Source organism: Heloderma suspectum, chromosome 5, assembly GCF_057233095.1.
Source record: "Heloderma suspectum isolate Gila_16-S chromosome 5, 16-S_ref, whole genome shotgun sequence".
Taxonomy (NCBI): domain Eukaryota; kingdom Metazoa; phylum Chordata; class Lepidosauria; order Squamata; family Helodermatidae; genus Heloderma; species Heloderma suspectum.
In genome coordinates, this window is record NC_139462.1 from 19,636,933 (window position 1) to 19,644,026 (window position 7,094).

At 49.9% G+C, this 7,094-nt stretch overlaps 1 protein-coding gene across 1 annotated transcript in view; it reads right to left on the minus strand.

Annotated features, from left to right (window-relative positions):
- Positions 1 to 5,334, minus strand: part of PRKG2 (protein kinase cGMP-dependent 2) — an 86,998-nt gene extending 81,664 nt beyond the window's left edge. The window contains exon 1 of the mRNA XM_084860209.1: positions 5,025 to 5,334. The gene's annotated coding sequence lies outside the window, so the exon portion shown is untranslated. The remainder of the gene's footprint in view (positions 1 to 5,024) is intronic.
- Between the last annotated feature and the right edge of the window lie 1,760 nt (positions 5,335 to 7,094).

A 7,094-nucleotide genomic window follows, 5' to 3' on the forward strand; every position in this document is an offset into this window, starting at 1 on the left:
GACCAGAACTGTACACGGTATTCTAAGCGTAGTCGTACCATAGATTTGTATAAGGGAAGTATGATATTGGCAGTTTTATTCTCAATTCCTTTTCTAATTATGCCTAACATGGAGTTTGCCTTTTTTACAGCACCTGCACACTGGGTTGACATTTGATAAGGAGGCTTTGTGGTACAGGAGGCTTCTAATCTTACCAGGTCCCCCATTTCCCTCTAAAATTATAGTAGCTCTTAGAAGTCACCGAAAAGCTAGGCTTTGCCTCAACATCCCACAGAACTACCAGCCACCTACTCTGCCACTGTCATTGTGACATATTTTCTGCCTTATCGATGTGGCCTCCATCAATCTCTCTTCAAAATAGTTGGGGCAGTATCCAACTGTGTCATTCCATTAGCACAAATGACGCTGCACTAGCAGAAACTAGGTTCTGAACAATGCGCAAGAGAAGAATCCAACTAAAGTTACATTTGCACAAGCAGTTGTGCATTATGCTTGTGCACCCTGCTGTGCATAACTCTTGTGCAAGCCACCGTGCACCCGCTTGCGCAAGCATAATAGGCAACTGCTTGCGCAACGGGAAGATTAAATGGAGCTCCGCTAGCACTATTTGAGTTTGCAGAATGACACCATTGGATACTGCCATATGTCCCCTCACACAGACACCAACACAAACACGTTGGTTTGGATTCAGATTTACATGGATCAACTGTGCTGACGGAAGTGAACTTCCCTCCCTCCCTCCCATGGCGGCCCCTCCAGCCCCCTGAAAATCCTAAACAAAGAGTCAGGTGATCCTTGTGAACAGGGTGAGCTATGGTGGGGGGGAGGGGATCCCCCAAAAAATCAGGTGGAGGAACCTTCTCGCAGGAAGTCCCTTCATCTTGCAGAAGGCTGGTCCTGGATCCAACCCACCGTGTGCAGTTTTATCATCACTTGTGGGGGGACCACATCAGGACTCAAGAGCTTCTCATGGGAAGCGTGTAATAGCCTGTTGATCCTATGTGCAAGAGTCCTACTAACCTCTGAGTGACGGAGGCCTGTATGAGAGGGGAGTGTGGTGAGTTCTTTCTGGAGTTCCACTTGTGGAGTGTGTGTGTGTGTGTGTGTATGTGAGAGAGAGAGAGAGAGAGAGAGAGAGAGAGAGAGAGAGAAATGGGGTTCTTTAATTATAACATTTGTTTACCACTCCACATCTAAACAGATTCCAGAGCGGTGAACAACAAGGGATAAAATGATAAAAATAATTAAACAAAACATTAAAACTATTCTTTTAAAAAAACAGAGTGCCAATAAAACCGTGCCTGGTCAACCAAGGGAGGCTTCCTGGAAGAGAGCAGTTTTTAGGAGCCACCAAAAACAACACAGTGGTGGTGCCTGCCTGACCTCCAGAGGCATGGAGTTCCACAGGAAAGCAGCCACTTCAATGAAGGCTCTTCTCCAGGTGAACTCCAGTCGGGCCATAGGTCCTCGTGGAACCACCAGGAACATGCCCTCTGATGACCTCAGGTTAAAGTCACCCAGAATCACCATCCTGGGTTCCTCCAACACAGTGCTGGAGACCACCTCCACCAGCTTGGTCAGGGAAGAAGGTGGGCAGCAGGTGAGTGGTACACCAGCAGCATCCCAAATCGGTCTCTATGACCCAACACCAGGTCCAACCCCTCCAGACCCGCTCCAAGGTGCAGTGGTTTCCTGTTGAGGGATATGGAAGTCCTTTGACATTATCTCAGCATTTCTGCCATTGCTGTATGTTGATTGGTGCTTTCCATGCATGGCTAATGTGCATATGTATGAGGGGTGCCACTGGTGAGCATCATCATGACTGACGGCTGGCAATGGAGATGCATGTAGCCGGGGTGACATAGGACACCACTTACACTGCTCCGGCACAAGCCCCAGCAAAGCACTGGCACAAGCCCAACCATAGCATTAGCCTGCTTATCCACTTTGTCTCTAACTGCACAGTTAGTCAGTTATTCAAGTGCTATAATATTGTTTTTGTTGTTCAGTCGTTCAGTCGTGTCCGACTCTTCGTGACCCCATGGACCATAGCACGCCAGGCCTTCCTGTCCTCCACTCTCTCCCGGAGTGTGCTCAAGTCCATATTCATTGTATCGGTGATGCTATCTAGCCATCTCATCCTCTGCCGTCCCCTTCTCCTTTTGCCTTCAGTCTTTCCCAGCATCAGGGTCTTTTCCAGGGAGTTTTCTCTTCGCATTTGGTGGCCAAAATATTTGCGCTTCAGCTTCAGTATCTGTCCTTCCAATGAGCACTCAGGGTTGATTTCCTTTAGGATGGACAGATATGACCTCCTTGCAGTCCAGGGGACTCGTAAGAGTCTTCTCCAGCACCACAGTTCGAAAGTATCATTCTTCGGCGCTCAGCCTTCCTTATAGTCCAGCTCTCACAGCCATACATTACTACTGGGAAAATATACAGGACATACAGGACATATACAGGACATTATATACAGGCTATAATATACAGGACATTATTTATAGAGTTGCATCTATTCTGGGCAAGATGTCTAGGCTAGGGGGAGAAAACAATCATCTCCTTCCTTTGTGCACCAGGCAGCTCCGTGGCTTCTTAGGTCTACTGTGGAGAGGAGCAGAAACATCTTTCCCTGCTAGCCAAGTGCAAAACGCCAAGTGACTAGAAACAATTTGGAGCTTAAAAATTGGGCCTGCCAACTAGCATCTTTCCGCTTCTTTTATGTGTGCCCTTTCATCATAAAGAACTTGGCTATCACCCACTCCTCTTACATTCCATTTGTTCCACTCAATTTTATCTCCCATTTTACCGCTGCACACATACACACACATCCCACTACTTGTTCGTTCTTTTTTTACACACCCTCTGTTTCTCCCCCCCAACACCCTATTTCCTCATTTCCCTGTATTTTCTTCATTCCCACCCTGCTCCCCAAGTTTTGTCCGTCTCTACTTTTTTGTTCCATGTCCCTCTCCTCTTTTTGCGCACTTTATTTTCTTCACTGGCTCCCCTGGATGTGGAACATCATTTCAACCAGGGCTTCTCAGGGCCCTGTTCCTAGAAAAATCGGACTGGCTACATTTTACAACAATTTTTGCACCCCGATCCTTCTCTCTGCCTCCATTCTTATAAAAACTGCAGGAGGAACATGCATTTATGACACAAGTAGCTTGTCACAAAGCCTTTTCTAGAAAAGCTCATGGTGGCATCCATGAGGGTCCTCATTTAATCTTTGCAAGAGACCTGAGAGTAAATGAGTGGGCCAAGGCAATCCAGCAAGCTATGTGACTGGGTGAGGATTTGAACCCAGGTCTACCTGGTTCAAATGCAACATTCTACCTTGTATACTACACTGGGTTACAGTTGAGGCTGTTTTTAAAGTGGGGGCCAGGGCTGAGGAAGGGAAGCAGCTAGGGTGGGAAGGGGAGAAAGGGGGAGAAAAGGAGAAGAGAGATGGAATGGATGAGTGTGTGTGTGTGTGTGTGTGTGTGAGAGAGAGAGAGAGAGAGAGAGAGAGACCAGGTGTGTGGGTGTGAGAGGGAAAGGACATCATGGTGTGCTGTGACTTCGTGCGTGTGTCTGACTGCCTGAACTTTTCCAGAAGGATCTCCTACATACCACATACACCTCCAATAACTCTGATAATGCTCACAGAGGGCTTTGGTTGCTCCGAAAACTCGTCCATCTCTCTCCTTTGTTGCTATGCTATTTAATTAAGCAACACAGGGGCCACTGTGCGATCAAGTCGCATCAGATCTTCATCTCTTCCTCTTCCATCTTATCCTACCCCCAGAAGCAGCAGAGTTCCAATCAGTTCCATTCTGCAGCACATCTTGGGAGTGGTACAGTTACTACAGTCACTCCCAGCAGAGGTTATTTAATATACATATAGGCACACAGGCAAAATGCTCCCATGTTATATAAACTTGATTTTCTCGTTATATTCCATGGGAAACAGAAAGGGAAAACACTGTGCATGTGTGTGTGTGTGTGTATGTGTATATATATATATATATATATACACACACACACACACACACACACGTGTGTGTGTGCATGCGTGGATGTATACACACGCACGCATGTACACACACACACACACTCTCAATGTTGACACATAGATGAAACTCATGCTCCATCCCATCACCTCTCCTCCTCCGTCCAAAAAACATACTTGGGAACTATCACATTTTGTAGGTGAAATCCTAACACACAATACACCTAATACATAAATAATGCAATGAGGCTCCACAACTTAGCTCAAACAAATGTCTCCTATATATTGTCGAAATAGTAAATGCATTCTACAGTAGTTAAATCCCAGTTCTATCAAACATGGGTGAAATGCCAAGACCTGATATGCCAAGTCCTGATAAAAATCCATATGTACTTGGAATTCCAACAACTTGCACTCTGGAAAAGTCCATGGGCCCCTGGTCCCCCCCCCCACCTCCCCAAGTGAAATCTCTCTCCCAACAGACAATCATATGCCCAGCACTTCCGAAGTACACCCAGCTCCAGGACCCACTGCTTACAGATGTAAAGGAACCTCTGCTGCTCAGATGACACGGATTAGTTACCAGCGCTTTCTGCTGGAGCCATAAAATGGGGTATAAATTGCAATGATGGGAAGTGTGAAGTGCAGCCTTGAGTTATCCTGGAGCAATTAATGCAGAACACAATGTGTGTGTGTGTGTGTGTGAGAGAGAGAGAGAGAGATGCGAGTCCCACAACATTGCCACAAGATTCCCCCTTCAAAATAGGTGCACATTTCTCCCTGCTGGCCCCCGTTACCAACAAATTCCACAAGTGGGGGGGGGGGAATGCCACTGCACAGACAACCAACACGCATAAACGTGAAGTGCCAACGTGCTGCTGTATCCTGAATCCCCCCCCCCCGCGCGCACACACACACACACACACACACACTCCCGCCGGTCTCCTCTTCCCGCTCCCGTCCGCTGCTCCATCTCCTCCTCCTCCCCACAGACAGCTCGGGCAGCCTTTGCCAGCGGCTTCCCTGCACTCACCTGCCCGCTCAGGCGGCTGGCCAGCAGCCCTGTTCTCCGGCCACTTCCTCCGCCTGTCCAGGGACACAGCCGGCCGGCCCCCTGCCCGGAGCAGCGGGGCCCAGAGAGAAAGGGGGGCGCGGGGGGAGCGGGAGAAGGAGAGGCAGGCGGTGCGCAGAAGACGGGCACCGCCGTCGCCGTCGCCTCCCGGCCGCTTGTGGGAGCCGAGGGCAGGCGAGAGGCGCAGCCCGGGGCGGGAGGGCGCGCGGGGGGGGGGCGGCAGGAGGAGCCGCGGCCGCCTCGTGCCAGCGGCTGGCCCTCCTCTCGCGGCGGGGGGCCAGCGGGCGGGCGGGCGGGCGTCGGCTTCTCGCTCTGCGACGAGGCTGGACCCCACCGCGCGCATCCCCGGCCCCGCGCGCAAGGCGGCGGGCTTGTTTGCTCCCGGAGGGAGGCGCGCAGAGCGCGGCCGGATTCACACGTGCAGGGGTCGGCTCTGCGTGACCGCCTCGGCCGGGGATGACTTGCACGTGTGAACGCGCCGTGCGGACAGAACGCCTCCGACGGAGGAGGAGAAGGGCCGGGCCGGGCCGGGCCTTTTACACTCCCTCACCTCAAAGCCAAGAAGAACAGCTCCCTGCATCTAGCTCCCGGTGGTGGCTCCGGTTTGGTGCAGATAGGGCTGGATGTTAGGGCCAAAGGTGGGGCGTCGCAGCCCGGGGGGGGGGGGGGGGACCGGGCAAGTGATGAGGGCTTCGGAAGCAAACTCCATTTTATTATATCTGTAGTCATGATGGTGCGATGGCTTAAGTGAGTTTAAAATGCAAAACTGCATGTGGTCACAGTCTTTTTAAATCAGGATTAGCAAACAGTTTTGTCATTGTTCTAACATATCGGGGATGTAGAAGCAGTTGTAAAGCCTGGGGTGGTGGCAGGCGAGACAAGATCAATGTTCCTTGTGTCCTTCACAACTGAAGGAACAGAACATGGCCATCTAAAGCCCCCCCTCCCCGTTAGTTAAGTACTTGGGGCTGCCTGTAAATTTAGTTCGGAAACTTCAACTGGTACAAAATATGGTAGCCAGGTTGGTCTCTGGGGCACCCCGTGGAGACCATATCACACCAGTTTTACAGTCTTTACACTGGCTGCCAATTTGCTTCCGAGCAAAATACAAAGTGCTGGTTCCCGCCTTCAGGGCCTTCCGTGGTCTAGGTCCCAGGTACCTCAGGGAGCGCCGCCTCCCCTGCGTCCCAGTCCGCCACCTGAGGCCCTCTGAGGGCTCTCTGCTGCGGCTGCCTCATGCGAGACTGGCTGCCACACGCAAGGGGGCCTTTCCTTTGCGCCCCTCTGTTGCGGAATGACCTGCCGGTTGAAATGCGCCTGCTGACCTCTTTGAAGGTTTTTCAGCAGGCGTTAAAGACTCTGTTATTCCAGTGGTCCCTCCCTTTTGAGAACTCTAGTTCCTTGTGCTGACTCTTGTGTACAGCTTTTAAGCGGTGTTGTTTGAATTTTTAAAAAAATGATTTTAGTTCAAAGTTGTTTTTAGTTATATGTTGGTATAGTCTGTATGCTTTTATGTAAATGGTTTTTAAATTTTGTATATTGTGTTTTAATGTTTTAACTTTTGTAAACCACCCAGAGAGCTTCAACTATGGGGAAGTATAGAAATGTAATAAATAACCATAATCATAATAATAAGCCCAGGGTCTAAAATTACCACTGGGTAGGTCCTCCTTCCCCCCACCCCAAACTCCCACTGGAAGGGCTTCTGAGGAAATATCTTGCCCTGAGGGGATGGGAGAAGAAACAGATTAACTTGAACTCAGAAGAAGAGAAACTGCAGAAAAAGAGGAAAAGAAAAGAAGGCCAGCAAAGAACATGCCAGCCCAGAAGGACAATCGATGCACTGCAAATCTGAGTTCAATTGGTTCCAGAATAGGTATATGCCCATCCATCAGGGCAACTGAATTAAGCATCACCATCCTGTTTTTGTTCCTCCTCCCACCCAATCCCTCTCCTCGTGCCTCATGTCTTTTTTAGCCTGAAGAAAGGGACTGTCTAAACATTGGTGCTTGTAAGCTCCTCTGGGAGTCT